General features: G+C 38.0%; 1 protein-coding gene and 1 long non-coding RNA gene across 2 annotated transcripts in view; one reads left to right on the top strand and one right to left on the bottom strand.

The window, feature by feature from the left end:
• Window positions 1-21643, top strand: part of LOC132706757 (uncharacterized) — a 33571-nt gene extending 11928 nt beyond the window's left edge. The window contains exon 3 of the long non-coding RNA XR_009619640.1: window positions 21526-21643. This is a non-coding gene — a long non-coding RNA (uncharacterized LOC132706757). The remainder of the gene's footprint in view (window positions 1-21525) is intronic.
• Window positions 1-21690, bottom strand: part of LOC132706755 (mesencephalic astrocyte-derived neurotrophic factor homolog) — a 71468-nt gene that overhangs the window by 12949 nt on the left and 36829 nt on the right. The window lies entirely within an intron of this gene.

Below are 21690 nucleotides of genomic sequence, written 5' to 3'. Positions count from 1 at the left end.
AGCCTCCGGACTTTTTCTCCCTGGGCACTCCTGTGAGTCACCTGTGCAGCTAAAGTTGAATAAAATCTTTTTTGATTTGTCTCAAACTGGTGGTTTTGCTGACGTCGCTCGTTACTAACTCGGTATCTCCTCAGCCTTGTGGACAATGCGGCCAATCTGAGTTTTAGCAAGTCTAAGATTTCAGCGATTATAGGATTTTCTGGAGATTGGTTGTTCTTAACAATTTAATTTGCATTTTTTTTTACTTTATGGCTATGATTTGGCTTCAGATACTGTGTAAGTATCTTTCCTCAGTTTTTCGATTTTTGACTTTAGGCGTCTTTCCCACTGAGGAGTAGTTGGAGTTTTGGTTTTCCACGGTTTCTTGGTCAGAGGTTGTTGGTTCAGAGTCAGAGTCGTGCAGGCACCAGCATACACTAAACTATGTAATTCATAGATGTTAGTATCATTTGTGATTTTATTCTCAATCACTTCATCAATCTGAGAGATAATGTTTAGTGTGTTCCTCCTGAAGATTAGCTTGGGCAGTGCAGGCGTTGTTCTCGGGTCCATTCCGTTATAAAGTATGAACTGAGTTTAGAACTCCTTTCTTTCAGGGCTCAAATCATGCTAGTCAGCTGCTCTCTCCCCAACAACTTTCACGGTGTAGGTATTTTATTTTCTTAACACCGGGAGTTCACTAGTTAACTAGGAATACACCGTGTTCCTTGGGTTACGCTTAGAACTCTTCTTAAAATGTGGACACTTGCCATTATTGCCGGGTGGTGTTAATATAAAAAATTTTGGCATATTCTGAAGTGCAACAGTTTAGTCACATTATCATGTTTCTTTATATACTCATTTTTTGCTATGATAGGACAGCCAGAGAGGATATGATTCACTGTTTCATCGTAGTTATTGCATAACCGACACTTTGAGTCTATAACGTTCTTTAGTATATTTTTTGAGTAATATCAAGTATTAATGGCTTGATCTGTCTGACCCTTAAGATTTCCTTCCGCTAGCCACCCGTACGTGTATTTGGGATTTATTTCTTGGTCTTCATTTTGTCGTGTGCATTTTTTTATTCCTCCACTCTGTTTTCAATTTACTCGATTATTTCTCTTTTATTTTTCTTTTCTGTTTTTCTTCCGTATTATCCTGAGTTCTTGGCAGCCCTAATGATATTCTGAAGGATGAAGCTTTACATATTTGTCTGTTGTTTTTCTGATTAGATATTCTTCTAAGTTGAGTATAGCCGACTTGAAAGCCGCTTCTATTTGCAACAGGCCTCGGCCCCCTTGCTTCCTCGATACATATAATCTGTGTCTGAGTATTCAGAAGTTTTCGGGTTCCTCTATCTAGAGTTCTTATTTCCTCTAATTTAAAGTCAATAATTCCAAAAGTAAATTGAAGAACGGGTAAGGCGAACTGTCCTATGGCACTGATTTTATTTTTGTGTGTTTTCGGTATTCCTTGATCAGTTGGTTCTTTATGTTTTGCTGACTCCTTGTCTCTCCTTCCTCTATGCCTATATATATTTATAGTTTTCTTCCCTTTTTAGCTGACGAAATTTAAACTGACTCTTTTTGGTGTTATCTTTAGTTTGTAATTTTCCTTTCTTGGCACAATTTTCTGTACCAAATTCCATGCGAATGTTGTCGTTAAATTTCTTGACTATGGTGAGTTGATCCTCTAGCTCTGTTTCGTTTGTCCCAATGACCTTCAGATCGTCTATTTTTATGCCCCTCATAACAAAACCCGCTTTCAGTTCGTTAAGCTAATTGGGAAGTGGTATAAGTGATATACAAAATAAGAGCGGTGATAAGGAATCTCCTTGAAAAACGCAGCAACACGTCGATTAGTTGAAATAAAAGGCAGTATTTTTACACACAACCATTTAATTCAGTATACTCATTAAATTAGTAAAAAAAACAAGTAACGTAAATAAGTATGTACAATGACAAAGATAGATAATTAGTGATAAGTTATAAATTCAACCAACAATGCCTCGAATTCGTAAAAAAGAACCCGTCGGAAAAAATTGGCGTTCGATGCCTGCCGAATCCTTAACGATACTAAAGTCCTAAAATTCAGTTTTCTAAAAAGTAAAACACATCAATTTAACTCAATACCTACTTCAAAAGCCGCTTAAACCATGCCCTAAGAGGAACCCTTGTCTTCGGTCATAAATTAATAGACCAGTGTTCACCAGGCCGATCGTTACCATCAGTAAAATCATAAACAATTGACTTTCGAATAGGATTAAGAAAAAACACGTGCATCTTAAACTGAAATTCCCCTTATTCTAAAAAATACCACAAAATTGTTTCCTATAAATATTAACTGGCTCTAATATTCTCCCACCTGATTATTCTGTAATGAGGCCTTATAGAAATAGAGACAGTTCAGTAAAACATCTAGTCTATACAATAAGGGGATCAAAAGAGAAAATCCAAACAATGTAGATTATACTCTCATACATAAATCTCGACACTTAAACAAAGAACATACTGACATTTAAAATCAATACATCTTTATACAGTATTCGCAATACCATATCTCTTGGGAGATTTAATTTCGCTCCCACTTCGCGTTATCACTTTCTTTGCTGGTACTTTGCTTTCAATCACTCCCGGATTCGCGACACTTTTTTCCGCACTTTCACTTACTGCTGCTGAAGGTACTGGATAGTTGTTGGTTTCGTCGTTTTGCTGAAGGTGTGTCGATCTGTCACTCGTCAGGTTGAAAATGGAAGGCTCTGAAAACTCCAATGGATAAAGGCGCTATATGGGTTGTAAGTATTGGCCTTTACGTGAGATAACCTTGTTATCTTTACCACGTATCACTTCAACCACTCTCCCCATTGACCAATTCATGCGTTTATCCTGATCATTCCCTATTAGAACGACTTCTCATCCTCTACCGGGGTATCCCAACCTATAGATTTTTCCAAAGTCTGTTGAAGTAAAATCTTAGGATACAATGTCGCAGGACAGGTAAATCCTATAGGGTCAAATATTTTCTGAATCAATGACAACATCAACCTTTTTGTCACCTGCCTACTAAGCAGTTCGTCGGAGTGCTCCAGGTCAAATTTAACACCTAATGTGTCTTCGGTGGTGTCCCATGTCATACCAAGTACCGGAGTGCCTTTATAATTGTCTTATAGTTGCACTTGGCCTGTGTACTCCCGCCCTCTTAATTCGAAAGCGCCTTCAGCCATTATCAGAGACGCCTCTTCGATAAACTTTCTTAAACTCTCCAAATCTTCGACACTCGTCACACAATTGTCGACATAAAAACCGTTTAATAATCGCTGGACGGTTTCTAGGGAATAATTTCCAGTCTCTTTTAGTTTTTTGTTCCAATGGTATTCTAATGTAGCCCCTAATAAAAATGGACTACTGTTTATACCAAAGACGACTCTGCGGTGTCGAAAAATCTTCTGGCCTCCATCTTGATCGACCCATAAAAATCGGAGATAATTTCGATCGGCTTCATTCATGCTAATTTCTAAAAAGGCTTTCTTGAGGTCGGATATTACCCCAATTTTATTAGCCCTAAACCTCAGCAAACTATTGGGAATTTCTTCTATGAGGTTTAAACCTTTTTCTAAGCACTGATTTAGCGAGGGTTTTTGCCTTTCTTTTGCGGAAGAGTCGAATACCGGCCTTATTTTTGTCGTGCTCGACTCCTTGATAACCGGTCGGTGTGGCAGGTAGTGGGCCTCAGTAGGGTTCGTGTCATAAACTTCTTCGATAATACCCTCGTCAAGCCATTCATTAAAAATTTGGTCATATGACTCGAATAGCCCATCTTGATACAACTTTCTCACGGTGTTGTCAAGTCTCTTCTTTGTAATCTTGTAGTTACTTGGCAACTCTGGATGGTTTTCTAGCCACGGTAATCGAACGTCATACCGTGAATCACTGTTTATTGTCACTGTCTTTAAAAAGAAATCCTTTGCTGCCAGAGCACTCTCTTCTCGCGTTCTCTGCACTGCTGGATCCGTAATACCCAGAGTCTCCAATTCTCATAGATTAGCCAAGGACGAATCGCTGATAAAAAGGGATAAAGCTGTTATGATCCTTGCGTTACTCTCTTCCTGCGGAATTTTCCCCATCAACGTCCAACTCAAAAGGGTTTCCATTGCGACCAAACCACAGAGCAAAATAAATCTCCGGCCCGTATACAACCTGCCTGCGACATCTGCGCCAATTAGTACCTCAACAGGTGACTCATCTGAGGTACCAGAGAGCTTTATACCGTGATGTTTTATTTCTCGCAACCACGTGCCCTAAAAAACAGGTGAAACCGCAGTGCTGATGATGTCTTGATCTAAAGCTTCGAAGGTGCAAATATAATTGTCATGTCTTAGGCAAATATCATAACAGTTATGCTGTCGTAAAATTTGGTTCCCCCCAAACAAACCATGCTTAAAATTAATTTTTTGTTTGGAGACGTAACCTAAACTGCTGGCCGTGGATGCGAGGATATATGACTTTTGAGACTGTGTCTATCAAGGCACGCACAGTCTTTGAACCCCTTGAACCTTCTAATTTTATGCGTAATGTTTGCAAAAATACTTGCGTGTTGGTACTATTCGCTAAAGTCTGATTCCGCTTTTCTGAGGTTCCTGGACACATGATTTCCGCATGTGATCTGCCACAGATAATACACCTTACTTTGGCGCGGCACCTTCGAGAAATATGTCCGACTTGTCAGTTTCTAACGCACGTAATTGAGTCACTTGACATAGCGTTACTTATAATTAATTTTAACAACTCGCCTACGTAAACTTCAATTTGAAGATCGTCTGTACCAAATCGCGCCTTTAAACAGTCTACAATCTTCGAATAGTTACTACCAGTCGCGGAAATTGTCTTGCCCGGCTTCCCAGAACTGTGGCCTGGATTAATTATTCGACCTTATCACTTAAATGCAAATCAAGGTCGTCGTCAATTTTCTTAAATTGGGACCAAAACGGAAGCCAGTCTTTAATTGTCCCATCAAACTTTTTAAATTCTAGCACCGGTAACTTAAACTTACGCTTACCTTGCTCTATAGCTGTGTTTTTACCGCTACATGAGTGGTTAGATCTCACCTCGTCAGCCAACACGGGTGGCTTGAAAAACTCCTCACAGCGCACACACAAATCACAAAACTTATGTTCGTAGGTGTCATTACTTTCAGCTTCTGTCACCAAATCTTTTTCACTAGCGTCTTCTCCCAGCATCGTATTGTAAATCTTCTCATCCAGTTCTTTGAGACTTTCATGTTTTTGCTGGAGAATGTTCCAAGAAACCTGCACTAGCCGACGTTCCACTTCGGTTTTAGATAGCAAATCTAAAAGCTCAATTGCTACCTTCGTGAAAGAATTGCTCTGCGTTGTTCCATATTTAAATAACAATAACAAACTGTTTAAACATCATTTGTTTTCGCAAAGTTCACTGAGTATCGCTTCGCTCACTAATTAAAACAATCTTTCACTTTTCACGTGAACTTGTCTTCGAACAAAACTAAAACGGTCTTAATCCTTAACGATACTAAAGTCCTAAAATTCAGTTTTCTAAAAAGTAAAACACATCAATTTAACTCAATACGTACTTCAAAAGCCACTTAAACCATGCCCTAAGGAGGGACCCTTGTCTTCGGTCATAAATTAATAGACAAGTATTCGCCAGGCCGATCGTTACCGTCAGTAAAATCATAAACAATTATTGACTTTCGAATAGGATTAAGGAAAAACAGGTGCATCTTAAACTGAAATTCCCCTTATTCTAAAAAATACCACAAAATTGTTCCCTATAAATATTTACTGGCTCTAACAGTAGGTTAGATTTTAGGGACCATTATGGTTTCAAGGGAGATTTTTAAGTAGACATTTGTGTTCCAGTTGCCATGTTGCATGCTAAAATAGGATGGACTCCGATACACTCCAAGCTTTTCAAAATCCATGAATGAGGCACGGTATCATAAGCTTTTCTGTAGTCCACCCACGCTAGAGTCAGATTGCGTTTCTTTTGTTTATTTCTTCCAGGATATACTGTGACAGTAATAACTGGTCCTTGCAACCTTGCAGCCATTTTGCTCTAAGGTTAGTATCGCGTTCGTATCCAAAAACTCTTGAAGTCTAGTTATTACAATGCTTGTTAAATTTTTGTAAATGGTGCATAGGCAGGTAATGGGCCTGTAATTTTTTAGGTTCTTCGTGTTTTCGTTCTTAGGGAACAAGAACGTCCTACCAGTGGCCAGCCATTTAAAAAATGTATTAGATTCTACTCTTTCGTTATATTTGTCCGCCAGCGCAGAATAGACCAATATCATTTTTTAGCCAGAAGTTGGGGATCATGTCAGGCCCTGGAGCGGAGTTAGCGGCTTCTCGAAGAATTTCACGGGAATTCTCACCAGAAGCAGTTATCACATTTAGTTTTATGCTTTTAGTGAATAAATTAACAAACTAAATCTTATGACGTATGATATTAATGTTCAGTCCAAAAAAATAATGTTATAATGTGGACCAAAATGATATCGAAAAATCGAAATTTTGGTAAAACCAATTTTTTTTGGAAAATAGGAGTTTAAGATACATATATCATTAGAAATATTTAACTTTTTTTTAGAAATTAAAAGAAATATATATTTTACTTGAATTTATGTATTTATTAAAAAAAAAAACATCGAACAAACAATGTAATTTTTGTTACTCAAATACCCAAAGCCCTTGCATCTTGCAATTATGTCTAAAGAAATTTTATTTCTTGATTTTCTTTCAATCCGATGTACGGAATTAATTTTTTTGAAAAATAAAATATCTATCTAAAACAAAATATCTAATTTTTAGCTAAAAACTAGTGTCCTTCAGAAAACCCAAAAATCGCCTCCTTTATTATTGACATTCGATTAGAAAACACCGTGTTGCAAAAATTACCCACAAGTAAAAGTTATACATTTTTTAATGGAACACCCTGTATATTATACGCTTAATAAAATCCCCTAAAAATTCTGTACATCTGTATAATATGTCCTATACTCAAATCCAATAGTTAAATTAAAAGCAAACTTCAAAAATAGTTCAAAAATCTGTCACTGCCAGTTATAAAAAACATTTTGTTTTTTGATGGCCATCTACTTCACAGCCACCCAAGATATAAATTATAAATTCTAGAATATTATTTTATTTTTGAATGTTGCTTTTATGTTAAAGGCGCATATATCGCAAAAACTATTGTATTTGGGTATAGGACATATTATACAAGAACTGTCCAGAATTTTTAGGGGATTTTATTAAGCGTATAATATACAACGTATTCCATTAAAAAATATATAACCTTTCTCTGCGGGTGATTTCTGCGACACATTACAAATAGATTAATATTTTTTGAACGTTTGTATTTGACGTTTTTTCCCCAAACGTTAAATAAAAAAGTTAAAAAGGGTGGGGGGGGGCATTATAAATGATCACCCGGTACATTCATAAAAGACATGTTAAATGCAACATAAAATCTAAAATATGTATCCAATTTTTTAATTTACTCTCATATGAAGTATTTTTTAACTGCACTCATTTGGCACTATTTCTGTTTTTGGCCTCTAACGTTTGATAAAAAGAACTTTCGCGGTTGTTCTACATAAGTTAAGGCTTCCTCCAAGACCTCTAGTCCTTCTGAATGTGACATTTTTACTGGAACATTGTGGGTACCTTCCGCTTCGTCATCATATTTGGTTATTTCTTGGTCAGTCATTTCACCTTCACCGTTTAACCATTCATAAACTTCTATTTGCGTAACGTTTTCACATCCTGGTATTTTGGCGAAAATTTGCCGCAATCTTTCATCATGGTGGGACGCTCAATCTGTGAAATATCTCTCCTCTTGTTGAATCAATTTTGACCAACATTTTTCCAGGGTACTACCTTTTACTTGATGCCAAGCTGAAGCTGTCCATTATACAATATTTTCAAGTTTTTTTTCTTTAGACATTCAATGAGATCGGCATCCTCATCTACTTCTTCCAACATATGCTTACGTTTTCAATTTTCCAACATACGGGCTGAATGAGAGAAGTTACAGAAGCAGGAAAAAACATTGCTTTGATTTTCTACTTTAAGTGGCTTCGTACTTGGGCGAGTACGAGCATCGTCTAGTAACAAAACACATTTTGTGAGGTATCCAAGCTCTTACAAAAAACGTCAGAAGTTGGGGATCATGTCAGGCCCTGGAGCGGAGTTAGCGGCTTCTCGATGAGCTTCTGTAACTTCATTTGTACTTATTTTTTGCCACGCCATTATTGTTATTATTACTATTATTATTATAGGTAATTTTGTTATTCAAAATCCTTGTCGAAGCATTTATGTTTTGTAGATGTTATGTGTGATTTTCTCTCATCCATCGGGGATTATTTGTACTCCAATGCCTACAATTTTATTTGTGTGTGGAAATGTGGCTTCATTATTAAACACTATCTGACGATGAAAAATTAGCTTTAAGTTCCATTCCACTATAATCTGCGTTTGGGATCATGTTTGTTCGTCTCCTATAGCAATGTAACTTCTAATAAGAGCTATATGTATGAAATGATACAGAATTAAGTCGTAAACCCAAAAAAAGTGCTAAATTAAAAAAAAATAATTAGGAAAAACATTTTTTTTATGGTCATTTGTGGCCACCCTGTAGATAGGTCAAACCATAAAATATTAACTTTTTAGTTTTAAGTGTAAAAAACACAATTTTTCAAGGACCCGCTACCGAAAAAAAATGGAAAAGTTACTTTTTTTTCCTTCTTTCTTTTTATATTAAACTTTTTTTCTGTGTCGTACTTATTGGGATAAGGTACTCTTATTTCCAATTTCTTGTTCTTCTTAGGTTTAGAACTGTAGAATTTTCTACCACTTGAATTGCTACTTTGTTACGTACGTGTTAATTATTTTGCTATTTATATACTGTTTCTTTTAAAGCTTGAAATGAATCAACGAATTCCGAATCATTATAATCATCATTTTCTACGCTGAAAGAAATGTGTGACTGGGCGAGTGTTTAACCTTGCAAATTTGTTCCTACTTTCTCGTGTATAGTATCCGAGTGCCGCAATGGAATAATAAAAGAATTCCAAAATTGCTAATGCTTTCCGGTACATCTGAAAACGCGTAATTGGTCAAAATATTTCTCTAATATAGATTGTCATGCTTATTAAGATTTCGAGTAACACGTAAACGAATGTCAAGAGACCGCTTATGCGTTGGTTGATCGGCAGTAAACATCCTTCGAGATGGACTTTGGACTCTAAAATTTTATTCGAAGTCAATGGAATTTTCTCGTCTTGTCTCATTATTTGAACAGTGTGGCAGGCCGCTTTTTCTTTTCTGTTACTCCACGCGTCGTCGCGTTTCGACAGCAATTACTCAAAAACGTTACCAAACGGCACTTAACTATTGACAAAACGCGCGTGATAAAACGGATAGATTGCCGCGTTATATTAACGCGCCTACTAGAATGGTTTGCTGACAAATAAAGCGCGGTTTCGTTTTAACCTAAGTGCCACAGAACGATGAACCGAAATAAGAACATTCGTTCAATGTAAATGTGGTGGAAAAGGAAACTCCGCCAATTTTATGAATTTCACGGGAATTCTCACCAGAAGCAGTTATTACATTAAGTTTTATGCTTTTAGTGAATAAATTAACAAACTAAATCTTATGACGTATGATATTAATGTTCAGTCCAAAAAAATAATGTTATAATGTGCACCAAAATGATATCGAAAAATCGAAATTTTGGTAAAACCAATTTTTTTTGGAAAATAGGAGTTTAAGATACATATATCATTAGATATATTTAACTTTTTTTTAGAAATTAAAAGAAATATATATTTTACTTGAATTTATGTATTTATTAAAAAAAAACATCGAACAAACAATTTATTTAATTTTTGTTACTCAAATACCCCAAGCCCTTGCATCTTGCAATTATGTCTAAAGAAATTCTATTTCTTGATTTTCTTTCAATCCGACGTACGGAATTTATTTTTGTGAAAAATAAAATATCTATCTAAAACAAAATATCTAATTTTTAGCTAAAAACTAGTGTCCTTCAGAAAACTCAAAAATCGCCTCCTTTATTATTGACATTCGATTAGAAAACACCGTGTTGCAAAAATTACCCACAAATAAAAGTTATACATTTTTTAATGGAACACCCTGTATATTATACGCTTAATAAAATCCCCTAAAAATTCTGTACATCTGTATAATATGTCCTATACTCAAATCCAATAGTTTTGGCGATATATGCGCCTTCAAATTAAAAGCAACCTTCAAAAATAGTTCAAAAATCTGTCACTGCCAGTTATAAAAAAACATTTTGTTTTTTGATGACGATCTACTTCACAGCCACCCATATGGGACATATTATACAAGAAGTGTCCAGAATTTTTAGGGGATTTTATTAAGCGTATAATATACCACGTATTCCATTAAAAAATATATAACCTTTCTCTACGGGTGATTTCTGCGGCACATTACAAATAGATTAATATTTTTTGAACGTTTGTATTTGACGTTTTTTCGCCAAAAGTTAAATAAAAAAGTTAAAGGGGGGGGGGCATTATAAATGATCACCCGGTACATTCATAAAAGACACGTTAAATGCAACATAAAATCTAAAATATGTATCCAATTTTTTAATTTTTTAACTGCAGTCATTTGGCACTATTTCTGTTTTTGGCCTCTAACGTTTGATAAAAAGAACTTTCGCGGTTGTTCTACATAAGTTAAGGCTTCCTCCAAGACCTCTAGTCCTTCTGAATGTGACATTTTTAGTGGAACATTGTGGGTACCTTCCGCTTCGTCATCATCATCATCATTACTATCTATTTCAAAAGCATTTTTGCAAACATATTTGGTTATAGGGTACTACCTTTTACTTGATGCCAAGCTGAAGCTGTCCATTATACAATATTTTCAAGTTTATTTTCTTTAGACATTCAATGAGATCGGCATCCTCATCTACTTCTTCCAACATAGGCTTACGTTTTCAATTTTCCAACATACGGGCTGAATGAGAGAAGTTACAGAAGCAAGAAAAAACATTGCTTTGATTTCCTACTTTAAGTGGCTTCGTACTTGGGCGAGTACGAGCATCGTCTAGTAACAAAACACATTTTGTGAGGTATCCGAGCTCTTAAAAAAAAAGTCAACTTTTGGTACCAAATTTTCAAAAATCCATTTAGCTTTTTTTTTAAATTTTTATACAAAAGAGGAAAAGCATTGAGACGGATATTCTTAAAGGCTCGTAGTTTTGCTGACTTACCGATACGTAATAGCGGAAGTTTGTGTCTCCCAGAAGAAGAACACGATACGTTCTTTGCTACGTTTGTAACCAGGTGCTTCAACTTCCGCTTTTGAAGCAAAGATAAGCCGGTTTTGTCACAATCGTAGATCTAGCCTGGTTGTAAATAAATTTCTTTCATAAGTTTTCTTCTCTGCAAACAACTTTCCTTTCCAAACTTTCAGTTGACGTACATTGTTTTGTCCGCGCGGAAACGGACTTTGGCCGCAGCTGGCACAGCAAGAAGTCGAAAAAATTACTCAAGACAGGATCAAAAGATTTTTGATTACTTAACTGACCCTACCTGGCTTTTGGTCTTCCTTCCGGAGGGGCCGGCCCGTGCTGCGTCCTCTGTGCCTCGAGTGGTGAGGAAATTTGTTGATCACCACGCGTATGACCTGATGCGTTCAACGGCACTTTTTGAACCACACGATGAGAGCGACCGATTTAGCGCTTCACCGTGATTTTTAGTGGAGCATGCGCCTAAGGGCGCTGGCGGGTATAGATGGCCAGTTAAGTTCAAGAATTTAATACCGCGAGGAAAGGAAGAAGAATAACTTCTTGGTGCTGTACTCGCGGCTAATCGATAAGCTATAGGTTTATATATATATAAATTCATAAGAAGTCGAAAGATAATAAAATGAAAACTAAATATACCGCCCACCAAAATGCAGTAGGTATTTTCCCAAAAAAAAAAAACAAAAAAGCGGTTCCGAAAAAATGATACCCATGTTTACCTATAGTTTATAGGTTAAAAAAAAAATGAAAATTCAGAACTATACTAATAAATATTACTAATAGAAGTGCTAACATCTTGTGTGCTTTAAGCGAAAAATGTGCTTACCACGCTATTGATTTGGTAGAGGGCAGAGTTTTACAACAGGTCTTTTAAAGACACCAGTCGCAGTACGAACCTTGACCACTCTGACAATGCCATCAGGGCCAGGGTAGACCTCGGCTATACGCGCAAGACGCCAGTCAAGAACTGGAGTGTTTTCCTCCTTTAAGACCACCAGTGTGCCCACATCAAGATTGGGGCGATTGTCACACCCTTTATTACGTTGATTGAGGCTTGTGAGATATTCATTATGCCATCGACGCCAGAAGTGCTGCTGCATTTGCAAGATTAGCTGCCAACGGTTTAGTCTCGACATGTTTGAAGAAATCATATCAGGGTCAGGGAGTGTCGATACTGGAGCCAACATCAAAAAATGGCCTGGTGTAATACAGCTCACGTCATTGGGATCGTTACTGACAGCGCATATGGGTCTAGAGTTAACAATTGATTCTATTTGAACCAAAACTGTATTGAGTTCTTCGTAGGTCATGATGCGGTCACCTACTACACGGACTAGGTGTTTTTTGACGCTTTTGACGCCGGCTTCCCACAAGCCACCGAAGTGCGGACTAGAGGGAGGGTTAAATGACCAAGAGATCTGCTCTTCTCTAGCTGCATCGGACATGATATTGGCTATGTATTTTGACGCAGAAATAAAATTCGTTCCGCAGTCGCTGTGGAGAGCAGAAGGTTTTCCTCAGCGCGCAATGCGGCTAAAAATGCATCAGTTGATAAATCCGAAACTAACTCAAGGTGGATAGCACGAACTGAACAGCAGATGAAAAGACAAAAATATGCTTTTAGAGTCTTAGCACCTCGTAGCTTTGCCATGGTAATTTGAAAAGGACCTGCCATATCGACACCAACACACTGAAATGGCTTGAGTTGTGTGATGCGATAAGAGGGCAGATTGCCCATATGGGGAATGTACGGTTTAGGGTTTGCTCGAAAACAGCTGATGACTCGTTTGGAAGCAATAATCCAAAAATGTTGTAACAACAAATAGGACAAAGTTTTAAAACCTGGATGCAGGTATTTATTGTGATAATAACAGACTATCATATCTGTCAGTTTATGGTTTGATGGTAAGAGGGCAGGGTGTTTTTGCTCATAGGGAAGCATGGACGTAATTAGCCTTCCGCCCACCCTGAGAATACCCTGAGTATCAATTACAAGACACAATTTGCGCATAGGTTTGGAGCAAGGTAGACCTTTGGAAACAAGATCAAGTTCCTGTCGAAAACATTGCTGTTGAACGATTCGAAAGACGAGTAATGAGTTATGTAATTCAATTTCATTCATCACTGATGTATCAACAGACTGACGTTTTATTTTCAGATCTATGAAACGCAAAACATAAGTGATAATACGAAGAATTTTCGGAAGAGAAGAAAATCTGTCCAATAAATCCGAGAAAGGAAAGAATTTTTGTGGAAAAGTCGAGTAAACATACCTTTTTGATTCCTCTTTCCGAATATCTGGTGAGTCGAGAGTAGGAGTTGGATTGTTCGGCCATTGGTCAGACGAACGACGTAGCCACTCTGGGCCGTTCCACCACATAGAGTTGCTCAATAGCTCTTCCGGCAACATACCACGTGATGCAATATCACCTGGGTTGAGTTGTGTTGGGACAAATCTCCAAGAAGATGGAGGAAGAATATTTTGAATGTGAGATACGCGATTTGCGACATAGGTTTTCCATTTATACGGAGGCGCTCTTATCCAACCGAGAGCTACCATGTGAAAATGGATTCAAAACCAACATCAGAATAACTGACTTTGATGAAAGAAATTAAATCAGCGACCAAAACTGAAGCTGATAGCTCGAGGCGAGGAAGGGAGATCCTTTTTAGTGGAGCAACTTTGGTCTTGGCTATCACTAGCGTGGAAAATACACTGCCAGTTGAATCGGCGAATCGAAAATACGCGCATGCGCCGAAACCAATTTCCGAAGCATCGCCGAAAACATGGAGTTGTAGAGACTGAAGATTTGGTGTCAAGATGTACCTGGGAATTTTTATCTGTGAAATCAAGGGTAACTGACTTTTGTATGTCAACCATCGATCGACAAGACCTTGGGTTGGAGTATCATCCCAATCTACACCCTCTGCCCACATCAATTGCATTAGATGCTTTGCAAGAAATATGCAAGGTGATATCAAGCCGATTGGATCAAACGTACGAGAATCGTCGGTTTGATTGACCTGATATGAAAAGACATCATTCACTGGGTCCCATTGGAGACCAAGGACTTTGTGAAAACAGTCAGTGTCAGTGTCTGACGGAATTGTATTAAGAAAGTTGAGATCATTACTTGACCACTTCCGCAGCTCAAAACCTGCGGAATTTAATAACTCAACAAGCTCTGCTTTAAGAGTCAATGCTTCCTCCAAGGTGTAAGCTCCTGTGCAGATGTCGTCGACAAATATGTCGGACTGCAGAACTCTTGAAGCGTTAGGATATGCTTCTGAGCCCTCTCGTGTCAGTTGCAAAATGACTCGAAGCGCCAAATAAGGAGATGATGCGATTCCAAATGTAACGCGAGTAAGACGATAATCTTGGATAGGCTGCTCGGGAGAAAATCTCCATACTAGCCTCTGATAATCCCGATGCTTGGGGTCTAGTATAATCATACGATACATGGCTTTGATGTCACAAGAAAATGCTATTGCAAATTTTCTGAAGTTAAGGCAAATTGCGGTGATGTCTTTTTGAAGTTTAGGACCTGACAGAAGAAACTGATTGAGTGATCCTTGTGGAGTAGGATAAGATGCATTGAATACTACGCTCACACTTTGGTCACTAGCTTTCGTAACCGAATGGTGGGGTAGATAATACATTTTTTGAGTATCAGTCGAAATTTCAGGAGGAGCAACAACTTCCATATGTTTGGAGTCTAGATACTCACGAATGACAGCAGAGTATTTTTCATAGAGATCAACATCTTTTAAGAGCCGTCGCTCTAAAGAATAGAACTGTTTCAGAGCAATATCCCTAGAACTCGAAAAAACAGGCTCGTCTGCTTTGAAGTGAAGAGATACTATAAATCTCCCAGACAATTCGCGATAGTGAGTAGTGTTAAAAAATCGCTCACATAACTTATCAGACTCAGACATAGGTTCAGTATGAGGAACCTCTTCAAGTTGCCAGAATTTGGACAAGGTTCTCTCAAGAGAATCTGATAAAGTGAAGAAGCTATGGCGTGGATGTAAACGAGAGTTGCCAGATGATTTGACATTTCCCATGATAATCCAGCAGTAAATGGTGTTTAAGGCAATGGGATCATGTGGAGATTGCATAATCTTGCCATCCAACATGAGTAACGGAAATATGGAGGCACCTAGTAAAATGTCGATTCCACTAGGAGTCTTGAAACTTGGATCGGCTAACTTAATATGAGACAAATGATCCCAGCTATTGTGTTCTACTGAAACAATAGGCATGTTAACGCAAATGGACGCTAATATGACTGAATAGAGTGCCACAAAAGGTTGATTCAAACCAGGCACGCTTAGTTCGAAAGTAGTGTAGCCTCTCGATGTAGCAACTGACGTATCACCGATACCTTGAATTTCAACACTTCCACCGTAGCTTTTCAAACCCAATCTTCGAAAACACTTCTCAGTGATGCAGTTTACCTGACTCGCGCTATCCAGCAGCGCTCGGCAAGTGTGTAGGTTGCTATGTCTGTCAGCCACTTGTACGAGGGCGGTAGCGAGTAAGGTTGAGTCGGTTATATTCGCCGAAGAAGAGGCATATGATTTAGGTGAGCTTAGCTCTACCGATGCAGAAGATGCAACGGAGTGAGGAAGTTCGCATGATGAGTCATGTGGTGTCTGTGGCGAATTGCGAATTTGGAAGGAGAATCGGCTCCCCAGTAGAGCAAAGTATGGGGTGTCCGACTTTGACAAAATTGGCAAGCTGTATTGCTCGAACATTTTTTAGCGCTGCACCGCAAATTGAGGCATAATGTGCACAAGCGATGTTTCTTGACGATGGTGTAACGATCACGAGACGTTTTCGATTTGAAAACTGAACATTTAATCAACGAGTGTCTACTCTGACATCCTAATGTACATTATAGACTATCCTGCGTTAAGAAACCTTTAGGATTTAATTTAGATTTAAAACTACGTTCGCTTTGGTTTCTGACTGATTTTGTTCGAATGGTGTCTTCTGGACTTGAAAGTGCAAAGGACGATAATGCCTTGCAATTTTTATCTAAAAATTTGATTAAATCGTCGTATGAAGGAAGCTCTACACTGCTGTGCGCAAGCTCAAATGATTTAGCTGAATGCACATCAATTTTTGATAAAAGCAAATTGAGAAGAATAAAATTCCACTCGACAGTGGGAAACCCCAAAATTTTCAATGCCGCCAAGTTTTCTTGAAATGTGTCAATTAAACGTCGCAAAACTAAATGATCGTCTGATGACATTTTAGGAGCGTTGTGTATGTTATTCCAAAATTCAGTGGCCATTAACCTTTTGTTCTGGTATCTATCACGCAATGCCTGATAAGCAACGGGGTAGTTGCTCTCAGTCATGCGCAACGTTTTTAATAAATTGAGGGGTTGACCCTCGCAATGTTTGACCAAAAAACCGAATTTTTGAATTGCCGCCATGTTCGCGTCATTATGAATTAAACTATCATATAAGGCAATGAATGTCGGCCAATCTCGGTAATCGCCCTTGAAAATTGGTACATCAACCTCATATACTTTTTGGTTAGTGGTAGCATTAAATATTGTTTGGTTTGATGGGACAACAGGACTTTGAGCCGCTGTAGGAAACAAATCCATATATATATAGATTTTATCACGAAATATTTGTCGTCAAATTCTCGACGAATTTCGTCTTCATCCTCCAGAGACTTGTCAGTCATCTGTTGCGACCCAATGATTGCATGATGATGAGCTTCAAAATTCTTTCTAATGTCTTCAATTCCTTCGTAACGAGCTTTAAATTGATTTAACTTAGTAGAATCAGTGAGACAGGTCTGAGAACAATTATAAATTTCAGTCAAACGACTTATAAAAAAACCTCGAGTGGCTTTATTCTGACCTAAAGATTTTGCCATTATAAAAACCTATCGAACACTACGCAGATTCAGAGAGAAAAGCGATATTACTCAAATAATAATAATGATAATAAAAAAATGAAAACCAAACTGTTCCGAGTTTCAACTAGACCGAAAGAAATTCGACAAAAAAGTAAATAAATACGCCTGAAGCTCTGGCCGTTCCGATATTGAACGTTAAAACGAAACAATATTTGAAACCGAGATCCAGTCGATTGAAATCAAATGCGAATCTGTATATATAAAAAAAACGTACTGATCTTTTTGTGTTGATGCTAATGGCCTTCATACACAAAAAAGTAAAGGAATAAACAGATTTTTCGCAAAGCATAGCACGTAATCGTGAATTTCAAATTGGGAATATTGATTGCACAATAATAAGATAAAAGTAAGTTCTTTTTAATCCGGCTCGAAGGACCAAAAATGTTTTGTCCGCGCGGAAACGGACTTTGGCCGCAGCTGGCACAGCAAAAAGTCGCAAAAATTACTCAAGACAGGATCAAAAGATTTTTGATTACTTAACTGACCCTACCTCGCTTTTGGTCTTCCTTCCGGAGGGGCCGGCCCGTGCTGCGTCCTCTGTGCCTCGAGTGGTGAGGAAATTTGTTGATCACCACGCGCATGACCTGATGCGTTCAACGGCACTTTTTGAACCACACGATGAGAGCGACCGATTTAGCGCTTCACCGTGATTTTTAGTGGAGCATGCGCCTAAGGGCGCTGGCGGGTATAGATGGCCAGTTAAGTTCAAGAATTTAATACCGCGAGGAAAGGAAGAAGAATAACTTCTTGGTGCTGTACTCGCGGCCAATCGATAAGCTATAGGTTTATATATATAAATTCATAAGAAGTCGAAAGATAATAAAATGAAAACTAAACATACATCATGTCTTTTTTTCAATCGGCCTAGCCATTCATCGCTTGCAGAAAAACTTTCAGGCCCTTTAATGACAATCTTTGCTTAAATTCACTGCTTTTTGTTTTAAAATGATAGTCGAAATTGGTATTCCACTTTCTCGATTCTGTGTAAACCATAAAAATAAAGAATCTTTTCGTATTCAACACTCATATTTTTTCTAGCCGAGATCCGCGATGACAAACTTCAAACTTCACTACTTTTCAAGTTTTTCGCGTTTTTTCTCCATTTTGCATCTAAATCCTATACATTTACGCAATATTTCAAAATAAAACTACTCTTTTTGAGATAATAACAGACGTTATTACAAACTTGCATACTATACTTTTCTACGACCGTTAGTTTTTGGGTATATTTCCGCAAAACAACACGAATTCATTTTCTGACACGACCGTCAGAATTGACAACCGTCAAAATTCAAGGCGTGGGAAATATCTCCGAAAACATCCGATTGTTCCCAAACCCGTGTGGTAAAATCGCGAAAATGCCCGAAGTGGCTCGGATCCGTGGGAAACGAGAGAAACTGACGTGGTAAAGTGACGCTTCCCGTACACTACATCGGTGTATAATTAGGAATTTTACAGAAGGGAGTAGAAAAAATAATTTTGACAAACACTATAGTTCTTGTAATTTTTTTTATTTTAAATTTTGCTTGATATCCTTGTTGCCAAATTTAATTAAAACTTCTAGAGATTCTCTTTTGCAAACTCGTATAATTTTATATATGCCATTTCGGAAAAATGAAGACCAAATGTTTACATCAAATATCTGATATTAGCACGCTTCAAAAAGTATAGAACTCTATATTTCAGAAAAACCGATAAATGCACAAAACCATTCTACCTGTTAGAGCCAGTAAATATTTATAGGGAACAATTTTGTTGTATTTTTTAGAATAAGGGGAATTTCAGTTAAGATGCACGTGTTTTTTCTCAATCCTATTCAAAAGTCAAAGTTTATGATTTTCCTGATGGTAACGATCGGCCTGGGGTTGAATTTATAACTTATCACTAATTATCTATCTTTGTTATGGTGCATACTTTTTTACGTTACTTGTTTTTTTACTAATTTGGTGAGTTTACTGAATTAAAGGGTTGTGTGTAAAAATACTGCCTTTTATTTCAACGAATCGACGTGTTGCTGAAACAGGTAGTTTTGGTGAAGCGACATATTTTAGTGGCGACCGGACAGTGACAACACCGTGAGAAAGTTGTATCAAGATGTGTTATTCGAGTATTATGACCAAATTTTTAAAGAATGGCTTGACGAGGGTATTATCGAAGAAGTTTATGACACGAACCCACCTGAGGCCCACTACCTACCACACCGGCCGGTTATCAAGGAGTTCCGCAAAAGAAAGGCAAAAACCTTCTCTAAATCAGTGCTTAGAAAAATGTTTAAACCTCATAGAGGAAATTCCCAATATTTTGCTAAGGTTGGCTAATAAAATTGGGGTAATATCCGACATCAAGAAAGCCTTTTTGCAAATTAGCATGAATGAAGCCGATCGAAATTATCTCCGATTTTTATGGGTCGATCAAGACGGAAGCCAGAAGATTTTTCGACACCGCAGAGTCGTATTTGGTATAAACACTAGTCCATTTTTATTAGGGGCTACATTAGAATACTATTTGAACAAAAAATTAAAAGAGACTGAAAATTATTCCCTAGAAACCGTCCAGCGATTATTAAAGGGTTTTTATGTCGACAATTATGTGACGAGTGTCGAAGATTTGGAGAGTTTAAGAAAGTTTATCGAAGAGGCGTCTGTGATAATGGCTGACGGCGCTTTCGAGTTAAGAGGGTGGGACTATACAGGCCAAGTGCAACTAGAAGACAATTATAAAGGCACTCCGGTATTTGGTATGACATGGGACACCACCGAAGACACATTAGGTGTTAAAATTGACCTGGAGCACCCCGACGAACTGCTTAGTAGGCCGGTGACAGAAAGGTTTATGTTGTCATTGACTCAGAAAATATTTGACCCTATAGGATTTACCTGTCCTGCGACATTGTATCCTAAGGTTTTACTTCAACAGACTTGGGAAAAATCTATAGGTTGGGATACCCCGGTAGAGGAGGAAATGGCAAATAATTTTCGATTGTGGATCAAAGAGCTCCCCTTTTTGATGGGTATAAAAATTCCAAAATGGACGGGTGCAGGATTTGAAGATGCCAAGCAGTGGAGTATACACACGTTCTGCGACGTTAGTAAAAGCGCGTTTTCTGCTGCAGTTTTCCTTCGAGGCATTAGACACAATGGACGGGTTTTCGTACACTTACTGACAGCCAAGTCAAGAGTAGCACCATTAAAGAAATTATCGATATCCAGACTTGAGTTGATGGCTGCTGTTATTGGTGGGATCCGTTTATTTAATAGTGTTAAAGAAAATTTAAAGATTAACGCTGAAGAATTTTTTTGGACTGACTCTTCTACAACTCTACACATACAGGATACAGCTCGAAGAGGAATGGGCTATGTTTGTCTGGAATCGGGTGGAAGAAATACGAAAATCAACTTCAGCTAACGATTGGCATCATGATCCAGACGATCTAACTCCGTTAACACCGATGATGTTTTTAAGAGACCTGAGGGAGGGAGCTGTTCCTGATTTTGATGACGCTAACCCGAAAACTCTTTGCAGGAAAATGTTACATAAAGCCAAGTTAAGAGAAGACCTGCAAAAAAGATTCTGCAGCGAATACTTGCGACAGCTTCAACTGTTGCAAAAGCGTCAGGGAGGTCGGCAGATAGCGGTGGGAATGAATGAATGAATGAATAGGGAATGATCAGGATAAACGCATAAATTAGCCAATGGGGAGAATGGCTTAAGTGATACGTGGTAAAGAAAACAAGGTTCGCCTGGTCAAGGCTATCTCACGTAAAGGCCAATACTTACGACCCATACAGCGTCTTTATCCATTGGAGTGTTCAGAGCCTTCCATTTTCAACCTGACGAGTGACAGATCGACACACCTTCAGTAGAACAACGAGACCAACAACGATCCAGTACCTTCAGCAGCAGTAAGTGAAAGTGCGGAAAAAAGTGTCGCGAATTCGGGAGTGATTGAAAGCAAAGTACCCGCAAAGAAAGTGATAACGGGTAGTTTTGGTGACGCGACACTACCTATGTAATTAAATAGTGTATTTTGCATGTACACTGCAGTAATATGCAAATATATTCGCCATATTCTCGGTTGCAACTAGTTTCCAACTATTTTTATAGCCGTATGTTTGCGCGCTGACTTAAACGTCATTCGTGACTCATTTTGTGCGGTAATTATAGGTACACTTTAATGTAATCCCTTCGTTTACTATTTTGTGACGTTGCTTTTTGACGGATTTTTATAATGTTCGCTTTCCTTTGTTTTGTTTTTTTCAGAAATACGTCGGCAAATCAGTTAATGTCTTTGGGAACGAACGGTGTATACCGGCCGCCGATGCGTCGGCAATAATTAGTTATTAATTATGAAGGTTTCGAGGAAAGATGATATAACCGGCGCAAAAACGTCGTAAACAAGTTCGACCCAGCTCTCGATGGCTTGGC

Source organism: Cylas formicarius, unplaced genomic scaffold, assembly GCF_029955315.1.
Source record: "Cylas formicarius isolate icCylForm1 unplaced genomic scaffold, icCylForm1.1 PGA_scaffold_8__14_contigs__length_24414737, whole genome shotgun sequence".
Classification (NCBI taxonomy): Eukaryota; Metazoa; Arthropoda; class Insecta; order Coleoptera; family Brentidae; genus Cylas; species Cylas formicarius.
Note: the sequence above shows the minus strand (reverse complement) of the source record. Positions and strands in the feature narration are given on the sequence as shown.